Here is a 25,450-nt window from a genome sequence, read left to right as displayed (position 1 = left end):
TGGTGTGAAGCTAAGCATGGGGTTGCCATATGGTCCTGAAACTCTGTTATTGGGAATATACTTGGAAGAACTGAAAAGAGGAACACAAATAGACATTTGCACAGTGAGGATTATGGTGTCAGTATTCACGATTTGCAGTGGAAGGAAGTGTACATTGACTGATGAACTGAGTGGCAAACTGTGGTGTATACAAGCAATGGAATATTTAGCTGCTACAAGGAGTAAAGTTGTTAGGTGAATGGACATTGAGGACAGTATGTTGAGTGAACTAAAACAGACATGAAAAGAAAAACATTATAATGCCTCACTAATATGGACTAACTATAATTTGCAAACTCTGAGAACTGAGTCTGAAAGCATAGGTTATCAGGGGTAGGTTTATTGTAAAGTTTCCTCGATTGTAAGCTCTTACGTCAGTTACATCTATTCCTGAGTTGTGATGACTATTTCTAAATTCTGAGATGCTGAGCTCTTTGTGTACAACCTGGTTGGTCCCTGGAACTTTCGGTATGTGTGTGACACCTGAGACTCAGAGCCAGAGTCAGCAACTATGAATGTCAGCATTACCCCATACAGCAAATGTTAAAGAGTCTGAGAAAAGAGCTCAGACTTCAGTTAGAGATATGAACCAAATGGACTTGGTTAGGATTAAGGCAAATCAGACTAAAGGGTAAAGGATGATATTGATGGTGTTTTTAAAACTTCAACTTCTGAGTGAGACCAAAGGAAGAGATGTTTATTAGGTGCTAAATCTATATTTCTTGTAACACGCTATATAATTTAACTTGTATGGTCAGTTTATTCAACAGCATAACTACATGGAACATTGAATAGGGAGTGAAATCTGGTTGATTTGTACAGGTTACTGTGAAGCCCTGATACATCCCAGAGTAATTTGGGCACAGAATAAAAATGTATTTGCAAAGCCCCCTTGAGGGACTGGGGGAAAATGTGGAAATATTAAATTTCCCCACCTGGGGAATTAATGATATTCTCACAAGAATTGGGGGCTACCAGTTTAGAAGCCTCAATCTTGGGGCATGCCCTTAAGAAGTTTGTTACCACAAGGGAGAGGCCAAGCCTACTAAAAATTATCCCTAAGAGTCACCCACAAAGAACCTCTTTTGCTGCTCAGTTGTGGCCTCTCTCTCTAAGCCAAATCTGCACATAAACTCATTGTACTTGCCCCAGTGTGGGACATGACTTCCAGGGGTGTAAATCTCCCTGGCAATGTGGGACATGACTCGTGGGGATGAGCTTGGCCCTGGCATCATGGGATTGAGAAAGCCTTCTCAGACCAAAAGGGGGAAGAGAAATGAAACAAAATAAAGTTTCAGTGGCTGAGAGATCTCAAATAGAGTTGAGAGTTCATTCTGGAGGTTATTCTTATGCATTACATTTGTTGTTTTTAGTGTATTGGACTAGTTAGAAGGAAATACCTGAAACCATTGAACTGCAACCCAGTAGTCTTGATTTTTGAAGATGATTGTTTAACTATATAGCTTACACTGTATGACCGTGTGCTTGTGAAAATTTTGTGACTCCCACTCCCTTTGTCCAGTGTATAGACACATGAATAAAAAAATGGGGAAAAAAAGAAAATGAATAATGGGGAGGGGTGGGAGGTATTGGATGGTTTTGGGTATTCTTTTTTACTTTAACTTTTACTCTTATTCTTTTTGGTGTATGGTAATGAAAATGTTCAAAGATTGATTGTGGTGATGCATGCACAACTATATGATGGCACTGTGAACAACTGATTGTACACCATGGGTGACTGTATGGTGTGTGAATATACCTCAATAAAATTGAATTAAAAAATAATAATTTATAGGTTCTGTTGAATAGTCTGAGAAAATTCCCATGGAATGAAATTTACATAGTTGTAAGAATTTAAAATAGTTGGCTAATGCTATTCTGGTTTTGCTAAGTTTTCAGGAAGAAAATACAAAAGGTAACATATTTTCCCAATAACTTTCATCTTAGAAAAAATGGTTGGTTGCTTTACTTCCTGTCCCTTTAAAAGAATTATAAAGTAATCTGATATTAACACTCAAATTTGACCCACAAATTATATTTAGAAGAAATAAACATTTCCACTTATTTGATGTCATTCACCTGATGTTTAAAACTATAACATGCAGTCCCTTTTTTACATCAGCTGCCTATATGCCTCATTATAAATATTAAACCAAACCACACAGACATCTCAAGAAGCTTTTCTCTAGGAATATGATTATGTATGTAGACACTCTTGTAAAACATGATCCATCAGCCCAAGTGTGGAGAAAACAAAGGCCTTTCTTAAGGGCTGAAAACAGCCCACAGTTGGGGAAGGACGGGAAAATCAAAGGAAAGGTGATGACAAGACTGGGTGAAATCATATCCCATTTTTCTCCTTAAGAACCCATTGGATGCAGCAAATTATCATATACAAAAGATTTAAGACTCTTTCAGATGACACTTTGCCCCTCTTATGGTTTAAAGGGATTAAAGATGGAGAATATGTCTTTGCCTCATGGTCAACCCTGGCTTGAGTGGAATTTTTTTGGCTCTTCAGAAGCAATGGTCAGGTTCACAGAGCTGTTAAGAGAATTGAGCCTCATTCATGTTGATAACTCCACAGTCTCAACAAATTCCCTTGGAAACACACATATTTGTCATCAACAGAGTAAGGGGTAGTAAAATCATGAGGAATTCCAGCATACAAGGGGATTCAGAAACCTATGTCCAGACCCACTAGATGTCACTACGTGTGTTAGCTCATCCGAGTAAGATACACATTTAAGAAGAGAGAAACCACTGCAGGCAATAGGCTCCAAGCCCAACCACATCTAGTCCAGGTTACCTGACCAGCTGACAGTGTCTCCAGTTTCATCATTTCTGGCCACACTCAGCAATGTCCCAACTTCCTCACTGTCTGAGTTACTGATAAATGCTCTTTTCAACAGCTACAACTAATTTTTCCCAAGAAGTTACAGTTACTTTTTCCACCTCTGGCTCACTCCAAAGAGTTCCAGAGGTTTATGAAATGTTTGGAAAGCCAGAGGTTTCTTTTTTCAAAAGGAAAAAATAACTCTCTCATCTTAAACCTCTCTCCCAGAATGACCTTAAAAGGCTTGAAATTATAGATTATTATGGGTAGCTAAAAAGCTCATATTTGAAGACTTACTTGGGGATTTTCTCTTAGGGGGTGACAACTGGGGAAAGGAAACATTCATTCCTGCTTTAGGTGGATCTTATAGACACAACAGCAGATGGCTTTCTCTGCAGAGCATTAAAAAAGTTAAAAAAGTATGAAACAAGTTTTTAAATTAAAACAACTGGCTAACTCTTGACTTAGTATAGACTGGAATTCTCTTCCCATTTGAATATAATGAGTGAAGTCATTTGTCCTCTCTGAACCTCAGCAAATATCATTGTTACTTTATAGGGGCTGAAATGTCTCTTCATAAGATCCCTTACACCAGTAAAAATCTGATAGAGCCACACAGTTGTGTCAAATTCTTCACCCTCATGTCTTCTAGCCTAAAATATAGCCTTAAACATGCCTTTTCTCCAGCATTTGTGCATACATTTTATTCAAGAACATCATTGCTTCCTCAGGCTTCTGTTACTTTTCTGCCTTTGGTCAGAAGAGCTTTCCTTTAGCGTTTACACTTTATGATATGTGTTAATGGCTTTATCTCCTGGTCGTCATGAATAGAGGTTGTATTTGCACAGCCCTTCAATCCCTGGAGTCTGAATAGAAAGATTTAGGATGAGGTTGCAATCCTGGCCATTCATTATTTTACCCAAATGGGTAACTCAGGGGAGACATTACTTCTAGGAAGGGGTGGGTGAAGTAGACCAACAAAGAGGGAGACACTCATACCAGAGCTGCTTTTCCAAATGCAGAATCTTGGGTTCTTGGAAAAATAGGGAATTTGAAGGGAAGATGGCCATGTATCAGCATTAGGAAACTTTTTGGTTAAGTACTTGAGTGAATATACACACCCCTATTGTGATACAAACCAGTACTTAATATTTTATCTAAACTAGCTATTTAGTCTAGAAAAATCTGAGAGCCCAACCCAAATTCCCGGAGATATGGTAAAAATGCTGATGAAATTCCAGCCACAAAAAAGCCAGAAATGATCCTCTAGGAGCCAGAATTCTCTTCTTTTTTTATTGTATACAGCTGCACAGGATTTATACTGTAGCTACTAGCCACATGGGGCTACTTTAAATTAAATAAATTAAAATTAAATTAAATTAAAAATCCATCTCCTCAGTCTTGATGGGCACACATTGAATGGTTTATAGTCCCTTATGGCAAGTGGCTACCATAGTGCACAACACAGATATGGACTCAGCTTGAAGAGATACTATATCCAGCAACAAATTCATGAGGAGATCACAGCCTTGCATCACCAAATGCAAGATTATTTCCTTTTTTTTAATTTTAAACGTATAATTCATAATGGTATAAAATTCATATATCACATTTTCTTCCTAACTAGAACAATATGCAAACAATTTTATTTGTCAGAATTTTCAATTTAAACATGTTTTCTTCTAGTAATTTTCTATGCCCTTAGAAACTAAGGATCCAAGATCATTGTACAAACAGCTGGTAGTGGCATTTCATCACATAATGAACTTGAGTCTGCTTTCTTTCTTTTGGAATATATAGTTAATTTGGTTTTGAAAATAAGATATTTTGAAAATATAAAAAACCATGAAACTTACGAATTTTCAGGAATACCCTTTTGTGGTGGTTTGGTGCTATGTACCCCAGAAAAACATGTTCTTAAACTTAATCCACTCCTGTGGGTGTGAAAACTTGTAAGTAAGACATTTTGATGAGGTTACTTCAGTTAAGACGTGGGCCACCTCAATCAGGATGGGTCTTAATCTTATTACTTGGGTTCTTTATAAGCATAAAATTCAGAGAGAAAGTCATGTGAAGCAAGAAGCTAAAGGTCAACAGAAGCTGGAATAGAAGGGAGAGACAGCCATGTGCATTGCCATGTGGCAGGGCAGCCCGGGACCAAGGATCACCAGCAGCCAACCCCAGAGCACCAGTCTTTGGGAAGAAGGCACCACGCTTTGATGACACCTTGATTTGTACTTTTCCTGGCCTCAAAATCATGAGCTAATACATTCCCGTTGTTTAATGCAACCAATTGCATGATTTGCATGAGCAGCCCAGTAAGCTAAAACACCATTCTCAGGTACTGTAATGTCAAACCTATTCGAATCTAAAAGAGATTTTTTTAAAATTTCATAGCGATAAAATAAGATAATGCTTATATTTAAATACTAGTGTTAAAATTAACTCAAAGTGGATCAAAGACCTCAGTATAAAAGACAGTACATAAAACTCCTAGAAGATAATGCAGGGAGACATCTTCAAGACCTTGTATTAGGAGGTCACTTCCTAGACCTTACACCCAAAGCACTAGCAACAAAAGAAAAAATAGAAGAAGGGAACTCCTCAAACTTAGAAGTTTCTGTACCTCAAAGGAATTTGTCAAAAAGTTGAAGAGGCAGCCAACTCAATGGGAAAAAATTTTTGGAAACCATGTATCTGACAAAAGACTGATATCTTGCATATATAAAGAAATCTTACAACCCAATGACAATAGTACAGACAGCCAAATCATAAAGTGGGCAAAAGATAAAAAGAGACAGTTCTCTGAAGGGAAAATACAAATGGCCAGGAAACACATGAAAAAATGTTCAGCTTCACTAGCTATTAGATGCAACGAGATACCATCTCACACCAATTAGAATGGCTGACATTACACAAACCAGGAAATTACAAATGCTGGAAAAGATGTGGAGAAATTGGGACTCTTATTCATTGTTGGTGGGGCTGTATAATGGTTCAGCCACTCTGGAAGATAGTCTGGCAGTTCCTTAGAAAACTAGATATAGAATTATCCTTCGATCCAGCAATTGCACTTCTTGGTACAAACCCGGAAGATCTGAAAGCAGTGACATGAACAGATATCTGCACGCCAATGGTCATAGCAGCTTTATTCACAATTGCCAAGAGATGGAAACAACCAAAATGTCCTTCAACAAATGAGTGGATAAATAAAGTGTGGTATATACACCCGATGGAATACTACGCAGCAATAAGAAGGAACGATGTCCTGAACCATATGACAACTTGGATGAACCTTGAAGACATAATGCTGAGTGAAATAAACCAGGCATAAAAAGAGAAATATTATATACTACCACTAATGTGAACATTGAAAAATGTAAAATAAATGGTTTATAATGTAGAATGTAGGGGACCTAGTGAAAGAGAGCAATTAGTGAAGGGGTAACGATAACCCAATAAGAACAGATAAGCTATCATGAGTAAATTTAATGTTCTAGGAATGCCTAAGAATGACTATGGTTTGTTAATTTCTGGTGAGTATGGTAGGTACAAGTTCACAGAAATGTTGCTATATTAGGTTACTTTCTTAAGGTAGAGTAGAAACATGTTGGAAATAAAGTAGTTATTTTAGGTTAGTTGTCTTTTTCTTATTCCCTTGTTTTGATTTGTTTGAAATGTTTTTTATTGTATATTTTTTTTAAAAATGTTTGATATAGCTAATAGTCAATTAAAGAAACAATAAATGTTAGTGTTATGCTATTTATCACCCTAATTTCAGTTAACTATATTTTTTGCTCTGTAACTCACCATATTTTGAATCTTATAAGACGGAGTCATCCTAAAGATATCCTGGATATGGAGTCAAATTAATGATATTCTGATGGCAAAGGCATTCTCAAGTTAGTTTCAATTCTAAGAAGCAGTAACAATTCTGTTTCTAGGTTGTTCAATGTGTTAGCTAAAATCCTATTTTAAATAAATCAATTTTCCATTTAGATCTCATTTATAAATATAGGGAGAAAAAGAGGCCATGGATATCAAAAGTAAGACAGGAATACCAATAATTTTTCTTAACCAAATTTAAACCCTGAGATTCCCAGTCAATAAAACTACCTTGATCCCAGACACCACCTTCCCCTTCCACTGGGGAGTGGGGATGACTCAGGGAAGGTAATCAGAAAAACTGACTACCTTTCTGGTAAAAATCGTGTTCACTGGACCCTGAGTCAATAGTTTCTTTTACCTACACGAAAGAACACAGTTTTCTTGAGTCATTTAGAGGTTGATGCGCATCAAAATAGACTAAAAAATAGAATAAAAATCCGTATAAACATGTTGCCCTGATCATGTTTCTCCTCAAAGAAACACACTCCATAAAACCAGCACAAGTCTCAATGAGTGTATAATGAGTACCCACAGAGAACTGAATCACTCTTCCAGATTTAAAGGTGGTGTGGAGCACAAATGTTATCTGCATATTCGGAGATGACTGAAAGGACTCATATAGGACCACAAGCATAAAGGGAGAGTCCACAAACGAAATTCAATTTTATTTCAATGCAATAATGAAAAGGTGGGGGGCTGGAGAAGAGGGGTGAGAGATAAAGAGTAAGACAAAAAGACCATGTCAGTTCTCATTACCTATTAGCTCAATTTAGAAAAAAACAAGAAAAGGTATACTGCTTTCCCTAATGAACATGAAAAGAATGGATAATACTCTCTAGAAAATAAATCTTGTTGGTCAGAATTGGGAACTTTTTCATGCGAAGTTCTAGAGAGGTGGCTGGGACATAGTTTGCAAAGAAACCTCAGATACACCAAATAGACAAACCACATCATACTTATGTAGGTTTTCTGTAAGTTGTCAAACGTGGAAGTCATCTTTATTATTTTTGCTGAGCCAGCATTCATAGTGTTTATCTACATGGTTACTTTTTTATTAAAGTGCACTGCTTAAAGCCTTATATATTGAGGGACGTTTTCAGATACAGGAGAGGCTTGTTACAGAAAGAAATATATGATAGAATGTTTGAAATTTCATCTAAAATGATATTGACAAAATATAAAATACAAAATTATCTTATTTTTTTAAAAAAGCGTCAAGAAGACAGCTGAGAAATTTTATGAATTTCACTGCCAACCAACTTATATCAAATAAATTAAATGTGTGTCAGCAAGATCTTCTCATGCTCTAACACTGTGCTCTAACTTTAATGTGCATGTAAATCACCTAAAGATTCTGTTGAAATGCAGATTCTGATTCAGTAAGTCTGGGGTGGGGCCTGAGATTATGAATATCCAAAAAGTTTCCAGGTGAAACCAAAGCTGTCCTCCACACTTTCAGTAGCATGAGTCTGAAGAGTATTTTATGAGCAATGATTACAAGCAAGATCTTCTCCTTGCAGACTGTATGACAGAGTAACTAAAATTTTTTTGTGCTTCACAGTTAATTTTAAAATCAAGGTTTCAGGTTATCTGTGTGGATGGAGAAAGGAGTGCACCATGTTTATGATAAAGGGAGCATTAGAATTTTATGCATAAACTCTCACAAGAAAGTGGTAAAAAACATGCTAGTCATAGAGGATGGCATGTCATCGCAGAAATTAAGTTCTTTGATTTTTCCCAAACTTGCCTGAAAATAATAACTTACCTGAGAAAATTATTAAACCATAGATTTCTAGACCCTGCCCACAACCAACAAAATGTTAGTCCCCAAGGATGGGGTCTGGCAATTCAACAGTCTTAGGTGTTTCTTACCATCAGGTAAATCTGGTAGACAAAGGATTGCTTCTTCAATTGTTTTATTTAAAATGTAATTGCCACTGGGAAAAGTCACTTAGTACTGATATTAGCCATAAATTATCCAAACTGCTTTTCTTATGACAACTAAGATTAGGGCTGATGGGAAAGAAGTTTGGATAAGGAGGGAAATAGAGGTCATTTCCTTTGTCCCAGGAAAGTTTGGCTGGGTAAGGTGTGGCAGGAGAGGATTCCTGAACAATCAGATCCTGAGATGTGGAGAAAGAAAAAATAGAAATAATAGCTTTCTTTATCCGGAGCTTGCTGACACCATTCTAAGAGTGTCACATGCAAAAACTCCTTTGACCCACACATTGTCAGAAGGTAGGTTTTATTTCTAGCTCCTTTGTACAGAAACGGAAACTGAGTCAAAGCCACTGGAAAGTGGCAGAGCCAATATTCAAACACGGGCAAGCTGTCTTTATGGCCCACACTTTAAACCATCATGTTAAACCTCTCCCCACCCCCCACCCCCAACAAATTGTGAAAACTCTACAGTTCTGCTCAAGGCCAGTTGTGCTTCTCTAGGTTAGTATCTGAGAAAAGATATTCCTTTGAGCTAGTCATAATACTGTTAAATTGACTATTTTAGGTTATAAAAAAAAAAAGAAAACATGACAATTTCATCTGTTTCAATCCATATTAAAGATTTCAGTCAACATTCTAGTGTTTCTTAAGCACTAGCTTTCTTCCTGGTCCTGGACTAAGTACAATGATGCCCCAAAGCATGTAATACCCACCCCTGCCTACAAAGCAAAGGCTGACACTCTAGATTTGGAGATAGACTGCATGGGATATTAGCAACAGGGTTAAATGTCTGGTTTTTTGTTTGTTTCTGTGATTGAGATGATCCCATTTCTGAACCTTTAACCCATTATTATTTTATTCTCTGGAATAGCTCCACTCTCCTAGAATTCAAAAGCACAAAGGATGATCACCCTTTTCCCCCTAAAGTCTGACTGTGGTAAAAGAGGGGCAGAAACCCTTAAGTAATAAAGCTTGCTTAGCATGGTGTACCATTTCAGTTTGTAACCTGCTACTCAACAGGCCACCTATTGACTAGAGATGTGTTTTATTCAGCTACACAGAAATTAATTTTTAACATACTTGAATTAAATACTAGTATTTAAAACACAGGAGACATCTTTATATAAACAACTGGATTTCTGACTCACTGCAAAACACTGGAAGAATTGGAATATCCACATCTCCTTCTGAAAACAGTTGGCAGCAGCTGTGCCTTGAGACCCAGTGTGTGCTCTCCAGTTCTCCACAATCACCATCATCCCCAGGTGACTACGAGACATACAGCATCATTCATTCATATTATCTTCCTGACTCCAAAAGGCATTGGAGTTAAAACCTCTGGCTCCCCAATGTCTCCAGTCTCCTGGAAGAGCCTCAAGCCATCCCATGATGCTACTTTCCCAACAACACCTCCAGAGGCTGTTCACAGCAAGATGAGGGATGTAGAACACAGGTTTTGGAGGCAGATGGACCTGATGCTTTTAAAAGACTTCAGGAAACAGTTTGTGTGATAGTGGTTTCTCTCCTAGGTGAATCAGGGAGACAAGCTGGTACACAATTTCTTTTCTATTTGATAATTTCATACTTCCGTCTTGTTCTTTTGCTAACTTCTTCAGTTTATATAGATCTTTGTTGAACCTGGAGAGTGCCTTATTGTTTCAACTTTCATCTCATTCTCCTACCAAGACAGAATGTTTTCCTTGCTGTGAATTTGGCCTGATTTGGGAGCATGACCCGTGGTACCCATGGTTCCCACATGGTAGCTTCATTTTAATAAAGGCTATTTAGAATCAGTGTATCTTTTTCCAACCACCAGCAAGATTTCAAATGGAAAATGGAAAATTTTTTCTTTGACCGCAAGCCTGCAGACTCCACTGGGGCTTTAATTTCCTAATTTAACCTACTATGAGCCTATTGCCTGGTTATTATTGTACTTGCTGTTTTTGCCTACATTGTTATTTTCTGCACTATTATTGAGTTTTTTCCTAGGCATAGTTTCTCTATCTAGATGTAAAGATAGAGATGGTTCTTATAAATCATTTAAAACAGTATTAGGCACATCACATGTTCTCAAATAAATACTTCTTGGTCACTAACTCAGTTTTGATCTTTGACTTTCATCTGCTTGGAATTTTATGTGGATGCTTTGATTTGAGGTAACATTTCATTTACTTATTAAAACTATAACCAATAAACAAAATCCTATGCAATTGTATAAGGAATTTCATAGATCTTCTGTGTTTGTTTGGGATTTTGGTCTGGAGTGCAGTCCTGGCACACCAGTCATATCAGCCATGACAATAATGCTATTATACATTGAAGCTTCAGAAAGTGTATTAGGCAAGTCTTAATGAAACTGATCTCATGCCTACTTTAAGAGATACCTGTCAAAGCAGCAATTTGAGCATAAGCCGCATCTGCATGTTGCCAAATGTGAAAAAAAAAAAAAAAAAACCTAATCAGTTGAATATGTTCAAACAGTTTTTATAAACTTGAAAATGTAATATTAGCATTTTCTTTCTTCACTCCCTCCTAAATATTTACAGTTAGGAGTAAAATGAGATATATCCTTTAGAGGTGAGCCACAGCAGGGCAGTCACTGCCATGTTGACAGGGGGAATTGGCATTTCTGCTCCTGGAAATGTTGCTTCCTAAGAGAAACTTGACATCTAAAAATCAGAAGAATGTGAATATTGGAAGTAGGGAAAGGCAAATAAAGAGAAGCATGTAAGAGGCACACCTTAGGGGCTGTTGGGAACAGGGTGGGGGGGTGCTACACAGAGTCAGCAAGATTCAGGATTAAATGTACAACCCATCATGTTAGCCAGGATATTCTGCTTTGCCAACCAAGAAGCCGGGCCCTGTACAGCCAAGCTGGTTCCACCTGTCCAGCTCCAGGGTGCACCATGCACATAGACTCTGATGGGAGTGGTAAATCCCAGAGGCCATGGAAAGTCATAAAGAGGCCTAACCAGTCCATACCAACAAGACCCATATCTACATTACCAGATGAAGGAAGCCACATAAGATAATCTGGAACATACCAAGACACTATTTTGTGATTGTTTGCTTTATAATTTCTTCTCCCATTCCAAGCAGGCAGCAAAGAAGTCGTTTAGTATTTCCTTGAACTTGGGCAAAAGGGTTCATCCTATCTTTCATCAAAGTGTACTAGTTGAAAATTGTTCTAGGTATCCCAAAAGGAGAAAGTGGACTTAAGAGAAAGAAAAAAGAAAGGAGAGATTCCCAGAGGCTGGGAAGGACCTAGAATTTGTGAGATCTATTATTGTGATTGGAAAGCCACTTCCATCAAGTGCCAGGAACCCAGGGAAGTGGAGATGTTTCAGAGCGGAGGACTGCGTGGCACAAGGTGCCTCTTAGACACCAGGACTCTCAGCTGGGGCCAAGACGGCCACATTCAAATTAGTCCAGAAGCAGCAGCACCATAGACTCCCAGGGACCAAGCCAGTCTCATCCATGAGGACTTCAGCAACCACGCAGAAGGACTGAAGTTTCAAGGCTCTCTCCTCTTTTTCAGACCCCTTTAAACCTTCCGGATTCTGGTGTGTACTTGGGAGGGGAGACAGTCCAAAGAAGTAACTGAATTTGAATGCCCTTTGCATTTATACAGTGAGGGTCTCTAGACAGGTCTTAGCTGAGACCATTTACGTGAGTCCCATTTCTTGCCCACCTGTTTGTAGCTGCAAGTGCCTTTCTTGCGATACCAAGAAATAGCATCTCCAGCACTGGCACCACGGGCTGCAGTTACAGAAACAGCCACAAGAACACTGCCACCGATATTGCTCCATAACAGTGATGTGTATTCTTATTTTTCAGTTGTTAAATACCAAACCTATGGCCCCTCAATAATTATCACTAACTCCTATCCTAGCAGCTAATAGGAGTATTACTTCATTCCTTTTCCCTGCTCAGATTTATTTATTTTAGCCAAGATAATAAAGTGAACTTTACCACACACACACACACACACTCAAATGTCCTATCAGCTGACTTGCTCATTTAAAATTAGTGGAAGTAATATGATTGACCTTATGTACAAATAATAGCTGCTTGAATCCAAAGCCACTGAAAACACTCTTTTGGTAAATGGAATCTTTTCAAAGAATGACTCAAAGGCCACATCAAATATCCACTCTGCAAATAAACGAATTATGTTACAAATTGTAATCATTACCATATGTTCATTATCAACAAGTTAGATTTCTTTCTGTTATTCTTTTGGTTTTTATTGATAAAGTATAGTCAAAATAAGAGGATGACCTGTGTTAAATTTGAGAGCAGTTTAGTGTGGAGGTAAGTGAGATCAGACTGTTATATTTATATATTTAACATTTTAGCACCCCTGGTTGAGTATTTTACATTTGTTTCTTAGTGAGTCTGTTCTCCTGTTTGAAACCAGGAATGCCATTGGCTTTAAAACAATTTAGCCAATACTTTACATGTTTCCCCTCATCCCTCCACATCAGAGGAAAGGACACTGGTATGTTAAACAAATGACCAGTACATTATATAGAAAACTCCCTGATTTGGTACGGCAGGTTGAAAGGACCCTTTAAAATACCCCAGCATAAAACTGGAATAATATATTTAAAAGTAGGGCTCAATAAGAAAACAGTTTTAGCATGCAGCATACCAAAAAAGGAAACAAAAATAAGTAATGCTTGCTCTTGTTCCTGTGGTTCAAATCATAATGAATGCCATAAATATGTATATATTTAGTTTTTACCAGCTGCTATCAGATATAGTTTAGCAATATGGCCACTGGAATCTCTTTTCTTGGGCTTAGAAACATCCTTCCAAATGGTTTGTAATAGAGAGAAGAGAGAGGGAAGAAAGAAGGAAGAAAGGACATATTTTTAAGTATACACCATATATATGTTTCCTTTAAAAATTATTTAACCTGGGTTCATCTTTGAACTTCCTAATATGATGATAACAAAAGACCTCATCTCTCACATGTTCCCTCTGGATGACCTCTTACCTGACCTGATCATCAAATCTATCCTTTGTTCGGTTACCAGCTATCCTCTCAAAACACATCACCCCATTCTCCAACATATTTTGTAAATCCCATTACCCAAACAATTAGGTCAGAACTTCACCAGGCAGGTTCACTTCATAAATCTACATTTTTACTCACCAGCATTATCTCCCACTGCATTTATTCACAGTATTCACTCCTATAATTCACACTCCATTGGACTGCGCAGTCACGGAGGTCTTGCCATTTCACAGCCTACCAGTGTTTCTGTTCGTGGTCTTTCCTTACATTCCCTTTCCACCCTCTTCCAAAATTTCTATCCCCACTGTACTGCAAATTTCTCTCCACTGTACTGTGAACCTCATGAGACCAGTGACCCATATCTGTTTTCTTCTAACCACCCTATGCCTAGCAGCTGACACAATGTCTGCCATGGCCAGTGTTCCTGGAGGTCAAAGACCATGTCATTTATCTTTGCATCCTCAGTGCCTAGCCTGGCATGCAGTAATGCCCAACAAATGCTGACTGAATTGAACACATTTAAATTCCACATTTTGAAATTCTGCTACTTTTTCAAGATGCATCTCAGATGCCATGTCCTGGTGGAAACTTGCAGATTCCCCACGGTCCTATCTATAATCTTCTTGTACACTCTGGCCCATTGAGGCTGAGTTCTGCTGTGGTACTAAAATCCTTCTGCTTTGTAATATAATAGTTTCTTAGGTGCCTTCATCCCATAAGTTGAATTGAATCTTGGTTCAGGAGCAGATAGAGTTTATTTGGTACAACTCCTACCAGTATTGGAATCACTACTCCATCCCCTAAAGATTTTCAGTAATGTGAGCTTCCCTTTGTCTTAGCATTTCACCTGGCATTCCTGGATGTCTCCCTGCCCTGGACTCTCCTCAACTCTCATAGGAAGTATCACCAAGAATTAAACTCATTAATCCAGATATTATCTGCAACCCAGGGTACAATAGTACGTTCTTCCCATAATTGTAACATTATACCTAAATTAACATACCATGAGGTAACCTGAGGATTTTTTCAGAGCTCCTTTTTCTCATTAATCATTTATTGACTTTATGATCAGGCATTGGCTTTTAGTCCTATTAAATCACATTTTACTGTTGGTTTGGAGCAGGTTTTAACCTGCAATCCCATGTTCTATCTCTGGCATTTTTTCCTTTGTTGAGTAAATATTTTACTGGATGAGTTTCTTACTGAATGAATAAATGAATTATGAATTAATATTGGAGTAATCTTGACCAAAAGCATATAATGAAAGAAAACTTACCAAATGCTTTGTTAAAATCAAGACAGATGGTATCAATGAAAGTCCTCTAATCCAGTGGTTCTCAAAGTGTGATCTCAGGGCAAGCAGCAGCAGCATCTGGGGACTGGTGAGAAATGCAGATTTATGGCCTCACACCAGACCTATTGAATAAGAAATTCTGAAGGTGGGACCCAGTAGGCTGGTTTTAACAAGTCCCCCAAGTGGTTCTAATGCATGCTAAGTTTGAGAACAATTGCTCTAGCTTATCAAACTGGTAATTCTGGTGCTGTTCCTTTGATTTTGCTATCCTCATTGTGTATGGCCAGTCTTTCCTTGTAATACGATTTGCAGAGTTATTTCCAATTTATTCCATGTATAAGCTGGGTGGTCTTTAGCAAATTATTTATACCCTTAGACCCAGTCTGCCTTCATCTCTAACCTTGCAGCATTAGAAGGATAGTTAAATGCAAAATATACATAAAGGCACTAGCTATACTTAAGGTACTTAACACTCATCTGTACTCATCCCCTTTCCTTTTCCTTCCATTTTTTTTTCATATTTTTAGTGAATCACCTATTCCTTGATACTCCATCTTAATGATACAGTCTATTTAGACACAGGATCATTTACAAATATTGGCTTTTTATAATTCTGCTCTAGCATTCATTTTTCCAAGAAGTTTCTATTCTCTTTATCCCAAAATACTATTTTTAAAGAGTACATGGATGTCGAGTGGCTATCTTGGCTAGGCTTTCCATCTACAGCTCACTTTCATGGGGCTAAATTTTTGGTGTCACCTTTGCTAAGGTTCATCCGTAACTACATACAGTCAACAAGTATTTACTGTATTCCCTCAGTAGTCTGGTCAGTAATCTGTGCTCAGGATACTAGGATGAGTAAGACACAGTCTGCTCCTTCAGTGAGCTTCCAGCTGACTTCTCTCTGTACAAGAGAATTGACTTTTCTGAAGGAAAAAGCTACTACTCAGTGACTGGAATACAGAAACCTGAAAGGGAACAGATGTGTTACTACGTGCAAGAAGGAAAACATAGTGAGCATGTCTCAGAATATAAAATCCTGATTTTTGAAACCTGTCCTTCATTAGCTTATACTCACCCAAAGGATTTCCAGTTGTACCATACGCTAGTTCTGCCAACAGTTTCTGGGAATATGATTTTTCTCTAATCACTACTGAAAGTGGAAAAATTCTGTTTAGAGAGTTTGATTAATTTCAGCATCTAATCATGGTTTTAGTCATATGTATTATTATTGCTGTATATTCAAGAATTTTTGTTTGAAAGCCCAGTGGTTTCTTTAAGTGAGCATGATTTGCTCAACTTGTGTATATCATAAGTTTCTTCAGGAAAAGTAGAGAACAGGGATTTGTCTTGTCCACAGCATCTAGCACAGCGTGCAGCACTCATCAACACCTAAATAAGGGAATGTTCATAAAAGGAGATAGTGGAGGGGGCAAAAATTAATCTAAAGTGGGCCTGCTGATTCCAAGGATATGTTAGTTGAAAATATTAAAGGGTATGGCCACACTACCACCAAAAATGTTGGTGGCAATTTACACTTTTTACCAACAGGGCAATAGTGTACCCCTACCAATGCTGGATTTTGTTACTCTTTCTAATCTTTGCCAACCTAATCAACAAAATGTTATTTGCATGCCATAGATGTGAGGTTGAACGTAATTTCATATGTATGTCGACCTATTGTTTTTCTTTCTGTGAATCGTCTGTGTCCTTTGATCATTTTCTTAATGACATGATCATCTTTTTGCTTACTAATTTTGATATAACTTTTGCAACTATTTTTGTGAATTTAGTGTGTGTGCTTTATTTTTGCTTCAGAACCCCAATGTTTACTAACAGAGAATTTGGTTCACTAGAAGATAATATATATACATGATGGAAGGTAATACATATGCATTATGCAGCCATTAAAAATGATAACATAGATCTCTGTTCATGGATATGGACACATGTTCATGGCACACTGTTAACTTTACATGAAAACATGTTATAATTTGACTTGAGTTTTGTGATCCCATCTGTATGAAGTATGCACATGTATGGGTAAGTGCTCAAAGAGAAATATTTTTCAAATTCTTTTTTGGTTTCCAAAAAGGAATTCCAATCTCTAATTTTAAGAAATACTGAATCCTAACCCTTTGCTAGATGTGTTTATAGCACAACCATTTATTAAAGCCTCTGAGGAGGCTTACAATGGAGAAAAATGCTTAATTTTGCTCTCTTACTTGGCAACCAAACTCTTTTCATTAAAAAGGAATATATAATCTAAGGAGCCAGGGTTCTTTGGAGTATAATTTGAGATATCTAGCATGGAAAACCATTCTGAAGGACACTCACCAAAATGGTAGGAATGATTATCTCTGGTTATTGAGATTTAGGTAACTTTTAATTTATGTTAATATTTTCCTTTAATGTCTGGATTTTTTTTTAAACAATAAGCATTTTTTTTTAGTTTTTTTAGATCACATTTTTTATTGTAGAATATAACATATATACATAGAAGTGATAACTTTCCATGTGCAATTTAATAAGTAGTTAGAGAGCTCAGATGTGGACTTTCTCCCTAGATCTGCAAATGAATTCATCACCCTCCCCCCAGTGCAGGACAGGACCCGCCAGGTGAGTGAGTCTCCCTGGCAGCATGGGACATGGATTCCGGGAACAAGCCTGATCCTGGCATTGAGGGATTGAGAATGCCTTTTTTGACCAAAAGGGGGAAAAGAAAGGCAACAAAACAAGGTTTCAGTAGCTAAGAGAATTCAAATAGAGTCAAGAGGCTGTCCTGGAGGTGACTCCTATGCAAGCTTCACCTAGATAGGCCAAATGACCACAGTATGATAAGCCCAAGTCAACAGTAGTCCTGAAAACCCTAAAGAATACCCAGATCCCTATGTGACACTCTACAGAAGTTGCGCTAAGTTTATCTTTACAATTAGAATAAATAATATAACATTTTTCATTTTGAAAATAAGAGGAAAAGGTATTATGCAAACCAAATATAGGGGTCTTAAAAATAAATTATCATGAAAACATTAATGACATTTGTTTTGTAATCAAAGATGGTATTGACATAATCTGGAATTATTCTTCTAGTCACATGGGTGGATTTGGAGTGATTCTGGCCCACTCGTTTCTCAAGTGCTGGAGTATGCATTTGTGTGCTGACCCAATCACTAGAGGTTCCCCAGCAAGAGGAGCTGCCCCATGAGGCAAGGGGAAAGAGGGAAATGCAGAGATGAGGAAGAATGGATTGACGGACAGCTGGACAGGTTAGATTGTAATAGACAAGTTTTCCCGCCCACCATTCTATGTTCAGCCTCTGATCACTTCCCTAAGGACTCTGTTTGTGTAACCTCTTCCTAGCAGTGCTGTAGGAGGAATATTATTCAAGGAAAATTTGTCCTTGATTTTTTTCTTAAAACAAATGTATTTCACTTTTATTTACATAAACTTCTTTCCCTGTACTTGCTGAAAGAAACTTTAGAAACAGTTTAAAATAAGCTTCAACTCAGAAAAAATTCAGCTTAGCCTGAATAACTTTAGTTCCTAGGGGAGAAATCTCTTCATCAGTATCTGTGAACAAAACCAAAGACACAAGTTTAGCAAGAGCTTTGCTCATATGGTGGCACTTATGGGCATTGCTTTCTTGGGCAAGCAGCAACTTGGAAAAAGCAATGCTGATTCTAGCAAGAAGGTTTTCTTAAAAGTGTAGGCAAACTACAAATGGTATTCATATCAGAGGGTGTGCTGCCAAAGACCTCAAGGGCAAGAAAACCTTAGCGCAGGGTGGCGTCACAGACCCGTGACTCAAGCTTAGTCAAAGTGTTATGTAGAAGTCTTTCAAGGTTACTTTAAAAAAAAAATCTAAACATCTGGGGTTGGGGACGATTGGTTCTGAACAAAGAAAATATTGACACTAAAATTTAAAACAAAAATAAGCTTCCACTCAGGAGTCTATCCATCCTAGGACAGAATCGTCAACAGTAATCATGGTAAATTTCTCAACAACCCTGGCACAATCAAAGGAGTTTTCAGTGGGTACAATAATTAATTTTCATCAAGATGGCTAAGTGTGCCAGCTCATCCAAAGAGGCAAGCATAGAACTGAGAAAATCTTGTTACTCAACATTCTCCAACTTCTGACCCAGATAAGGGGAATGGAATTCAGGCAGAATTCATGCTCATGTTATGCTATTTACGACAGCATATATGTTCTTAAAGCCAAATATGTGTTTGCTTTTCTTTTCTATGAGAATAGGAGGGTAATTTGGCCTGGTAAGGACACCTCAGACCTCCCACAAGAAACATCAGATTCCCCTGACAGTTCTGGAGACCTTAACCCTGTCATTTTCCTAATTTGGATTTGAGAGCATGAATTTTCCATACCTTTATCCTTCTAAATAGTTCTTTTACAGTGAAATTAAAGAAAAAAATGGGCATCATAAATCAAAGGACACTGTTACTTTACTTGTTCTTCCCAACTGCAGGTAAAAATTTAGCTCATTCATTCAGAGCTATGCTAGGCACGTAATAGACACTCTGTAAGGTGCCTTAAACACAGCTAAATTGACTCTGCCAATTTGCAGGTGTGTTTGTTCTTGTTCTTAGACTATAACCAATAATTCTAATGAATTTATATAGCACTAAATTATAGATGCACTTTTTTTTAGCTTGAAGAGACTTTAGCAGACCTAAAGTAATAATAAGAGCCAACATTTACATTGTGAATAGATGTGGCAGTCACTGTACTAAGAGCTCCTCAGTTATTACTTACTTAATATTCACAAAAATCCTACATGCCAGGCCCTATTATTATCCTAATTTTACAACAAAGAAGAGTTAAGAAATAACATGATCAGGGCCATGTGACTGTTAAGTGACAGAACCAGGATTTGAACTCAGATAATATGGCTACAGAGGCTGTGCGCTGACCCAGGGCATCCTCCTACAACTTGGCTCAAGCTGCTCCTTTAACAAGTGAGAAGTCTGAGACTCACTGAGGTTCACTGACTTCTTGAAGTCAGAGAGCAGAGTCTGCACTTCCCAAGGTCAACACTCTTGTTTTATAAATTTGGGTACAGCATTGCCAATACCTGCAAATAGACCATGATATTTATATTTGAATGCCTCCCAAAGGAGATTTAATAACTCACAGGAATGTTTGACAGCCCTTACTGTCAAGTCCAATTTTACATCCTGTCTAAGCATGCATTTCTGATCACTGCTTCTCCATTTGTCTTCACTGCACACAGAGGATGGCTGCCTGCTTCTGAGCAGCCCGTCATGGAGAGCCAAACAGCAGCAGAGGAAGCAGCCCTGAATCAGGCACTGATATAAGCGAGTTTCTATAGTGGCTCTTCACTAACCAGCTTAGTGAGCTTAGAGAAGACCCTTAATCTCTTGGGGTCTAACTCTTATCTCAAAAATAAATGGATCAGGCAGATTTCTTGAAAAGAAAAATCGTTAAGCTTCTAATAATTCATATGACAGAGTACCAAGTGCAAATATAGGTTCTGGAAAAATGTTCGTTGCACAAAATAAGCTTCGGTCAGGGCACTTAGTCTTTTATTTCCTTTTTTTTTTCACATATTCTTAATTGTCCTTTCTTTTACACACTAATTATGTTGACTCAGTTTTTAAGCTGGGGCATCCCACTGCTGACAGGAAATCACTAGTGGGAACCACGTGACTTTCCAAATTGAGTCAGTGGCTTCAGTAAAATAACCATCCCTCATCTAGGAAAACTCATCATGAATAATAAGACCTTCTGCAAATTTCTAAAATGCTGATTATTAATCAATGAATTTTCTAGAAGCTTTGAAGAGTGATCTGAATTCTAACCATCCCTTAGATTTTACAACACACTCTAAAGTCCTGAGATTAACTTCTGATTGGCATGGTGTGGGTTGCAAGCCTGCACACTGGCTGCACCAAGGGTAAATAGAAGCATCTGAGCCCCCTTCCATATTGTAGTGGGAGGGGAAAAAATGGGAACCTCCTTCACATCAAGTCCATATACAATAGTAATTCCCCAGAGGAAATCCGGGTTCTGCTTACTGCAAAAGCAGAGTATTAGAGGAACAAAGAATTACATGCTAAAAATATTACTGCATTTATCCTCTCAGATTTTCTTTAAGTCATAATAGGAATAACCATTTGCTACTTATGATATATTGTGATCTGGCATATTATAACCATATTTAATAGATTGCAATTTTCCTGCTGAACCTGAAGATAAAAGTTTGGGCTGCACTGAAATAGTCTTTATAAAGAATTCAGCATGGCCCTTTTTTTCAATTGTTTCCAGACTTTGCTAATAAAATAACCCTGTTTGGAATTTCACAATCACATTAGTATACTAAAATCTGTATATAATTGTCCAGGAAAGAAATTTGTTTCCCTTTTTTAATCAAAATGTATTTACTTTTTACTCAAGTGCTACTAAAACTTGTTTCACCTTATGTAATTTAAATTTATTTAACAAGATGATAAGTTATATTTTTATTTTACAGCACATTTTCACAAAACAAATCTTATTGTAAAGCAGTGTTTGTTAAAACGAAGTATGCATATCATAATCATTTGTGAAAAACACTTTTGTAAATATGTATGTGAAGCTCCCAACTTCAATTGGTAGGGGATAGAGAGAGAAGTAAAGGGGTCCTGTATTTTGTAAATCTCTGGAAGTGACACTCACTCCAATCTAGAAATCAGAAGCTAGAGGAACATGAGGAGTCCTAGCCAAGCTCCCTTAATTGATATGTGAAAAATATTAGTCACCTTGCTCTTATTCAAAATACAGTTCTTTGCCCTTATAAATTGGAAGTTTTGCCTAACTAATAATTTGTATATTCTAGCCAGTTATATTAGTATAGTAAAATAATGTAAATAATGTTTATTTTCTAGAAAATATAGAGCCATGAAGGAAAAATATCTGCAGCAAAATATAGTAAAATTAGGTTGTTATTTTTCATTTAAAAATCATCACTTAGAAATTATCATTTTGAATCCCATCAAAGTTGTGATTCACTTGTCAAGATTTTGTGATTGCTGCTACCTAGATTTCATTGGAATTAATGAGTTTGTGGAAGATTTTTAATTGTCTTTATTCCATGTATTTTTTTAAGAAGTAAATTTTATGTCTTTTTCACAATTTCTGTCAGATATATCCAGTTTACAATAAATAACTTCATTACAAACTAAACTGTTCATACACTGTTTGCTACTTACGTTGCTTCTTTCCATATTGGGGGGTATTAAAGAAAATTCTCAGGATTTCATGAACTCATCAGTATGACTCCTAGGGAGTGGGAGTGAGTTTAGCCTTACCATTCCAGAATCATTTCTTTCTTTAGCCGCACCTCTTTGAAGCACTGGGTTTAGTTTGCTTTTGTTATTGCTGATGGGGATTTTTTGGGGGGGCGGGCTGTTATTTTTGTTTTTGATGTTATTCACTTCATTATGAATTGGAGTAGGGAGAGATTCTATGAAGAAGCTTCATTTCACTATTTTATCCAGGAAATTTCTCTTAAATTCTAAGAGAACTAAGTTTATGAGAATTATTTGTATCTAACTTTATGTTTAAATAGTTCTCTCTAGCACAATAACTTTTCTAAAATCTAGTTGTAGAACTTCTTACATTTATCCAACCTGGAGACTCTGAATGAAATTAAGTTCCCACTTGGAGAAAGAAAAAATACAAAAACAAGAATGTGAATCTACTTTTAAGAAAGGAGCCAGCTTTAATTAAAGTGAAGCTGTAAAGCCATTTACCTGATGCTAAAAGAACTTTTCTTTATTCCAGCACTATGTTGTATATATCTTCTCTTTCCTCATGAGAGAAGCTAGAGGGGGTAGAATGCTTGTGACTGTTTATTAACTATGATCTAATTTAACTGAAATTATTTTCTTCTGTGTTTTCCCACTATTAAATGTAAAGAAAAAAGAATTTTCAACTATTAAATTATTTTAAAAAAAGGACCTATTTTTAGCCATCTGAGCTGTAAACAGCTAAATGTTTTTATGAGTATCAGGACCCTTGAGAGGAAAACAGGTAACATCATTAACAGGCCAATGTAAGACAACCCCTGAAAAAAAACCTCAAGATTCAGTGATAAAAGGACAAACCCCACTTGCTTAAAACTCTGAAAAATGGTAGACACTGAAGAATCACTCTACAATCACTGAAGTTAAGAAAAAGAAAAATACTAGGTAGAAAATTGCCTCCCCTCACTTGGTCCTGTGCAGCTTGGGAGTCCCTCAGAGATAGGCCAGGATCCCACCCTCCTCCTGCAGTCACAGACTTTAGTTAGAGCCACTTGCAGGAGCATATTAGAAACCCATATACCAGGTTGCAAGTCTGCAGAGATCCAGGGTGGAACACAAGCTGCCTGGGAGTGCTGCATGCATAAGGGCCCCCAGGGATGAAAGGAAAAGGAAGCTGCTACTAGAAAGTGGTGCACTCAGTCAATTCAGTTTCTTTTGGCTGGACCACCTAAATACAAAATGGACTTTTCTGGAGGGACCCAACTTTCTAGATTGACCCCATCAGGCTCCTCAGGGTGGGATACCCTAACAAGGAAGAAACCAAAGGCAGAAAAGCCTCAAGGAGAAAAAAAAAAAAAAAGCCACAAAGACAGGGAGGGAGGGGATAACTGAACCGCTGTAAAACAGGAGGTTATTAGAACTGAAAAGTGCAAGGAAAACAGGAAACTGGGCAAGGGAGAGAATTTAAACAAATCATAGGAACCAGAGAGAAAATTCTCTACAAAAACAAACAGAACAGATTAAGATTACCAGAGAAGGAACAGAGGAAAGGAAGCTTTCTCCTGGAGGTGAAATAATTACACAAAAAGTTCAATCTCAAAAATTGTACTGCATATCCAGGGTATAAGAATCAGATGAAGAAGAGCTGAAAAAATCTGATCAATTAAACATGAGCTATTCTAAAAGTCTAGAATAAGGCTGACTAAGCATCAAAGAAGAGCCTTAACACAAAGTCAATCAACAATAAAACCCTAGGCAAGACATTAGGAAGACACTGTGTGAACATAAAGAAGAATTTGTAAGTATAAATATAAAAATAACAAATTATGGGGATGAAAGGCACAATAGAAGAGATTAAAAATACACTAGAAGCATACCATAGCACATTTGAACAGGCAGAAGAAAGAATCTGTGGCTAGAAGACAGGACAATCAAAATTTCATAGACAGAAGAACAGATAGAGAAAAGAATAGAAAAAATAGAGCAGTGTCTCAGGGACGAGAGTGACAGCATGAAGCACACAAACATACTCATCATGAGCCCCAAAAGTAAAAGAGAAGGGGAAAAGGGCAGAAAGAATATTTGAGGAAATAATATCCCCAAATTTCCCAACTATTATGAAAGACATAAATTTACCTGTCCAAGAATTACAATGTATTCTAAACAGAATAAACCTTAATAGACCTACTCCAAGTCATATACTAATCAGAATGTCAAACACCAAAGAGAATTCTAAAAGCAGCAAGAGAAAAGTGATTCATTACATACAAGGGCTGTACAATAAGACTAAGTGTCTACTTCTTATCAGAAACCATGGTGGCAAGAAAGCAGTGGTATGATATATTTAAAGAATTGAAGAGAGAAATAGCCGGTCAATTCTTTATTCAGAAAAACTGTCCTTCTAAAATGAGGGACAGTTTAAAATACTCACAAATGAACAGAAATTGAGAGAGTTCATCAACAAGAGACCTACCCAGAAAAAAGAGTGAAGGGAGTTCTGCAGTTTGAAAGGAAAAAGACAAGAGAGAGTGGCTTGAAGTAGTGTGAGGAAATGAAGATTATCAGTAAGGGTAACTAAAAGGGTTAAAAAGAGACCAAAAAAAGATATGAAATATAAAAACAAAAAGATAAAATGTTTGAAGTAAGTACCACCTTTACAGTAATAACATTGAACGTTAATGGATTTAACTCCCCAATCAAGACACAGATTGGCAAAATGGATACAAAAAAAAAGCAAGATCCAACTATATGTTGTCTACAAGAGACTCACCTTAGACCCAAAGACACAAATAAGTTGAAAGTGAAAGGTTGGAAAAAGATATTCCATACAAATAGTAATGAAAAAAAGAGTTGGGGTAGCTATACTAATATCAGAAAAAAAAATACAAACTTTAAATACAAATCTGGTACAGGAGGCAAAGGCCACTATATATTAATAAAAGGAACAATCCACCAAGAAAGAGCAACAATTATAAATATTTATGCACCTAACCATGGCATCCAGAAATACATGAGGCAGACACTGGCAAAGCTGAAATAAACATCTCTACAATAATAGTTCAAGACTTCAATACACCACTCTCAACAATATATTTTTCCTCTAGACAGAGGAAAAATAAGGAAACAGAGAATTTGAATGATATTATAAATGAACAAGACCTAA

Source organism: Choloepus didactylus, chromosome 7 (genome assembly GCF_015220235.1).
Source record: "Choloepus didactylus isolate mChoDid1 chromosome 7, mChoDid1.pri, whole genome shotgun sequence".
NCBI classification, from domain to species: domain Eukaryota; kingdom Metazoa; phylum Chordata; class Mammalia; order Pilosa; family Megalonychidae; genus Choloepus; species Choloepus didactylus.
Note: the sequence above shows the minus strand (reverse complement) of the source record.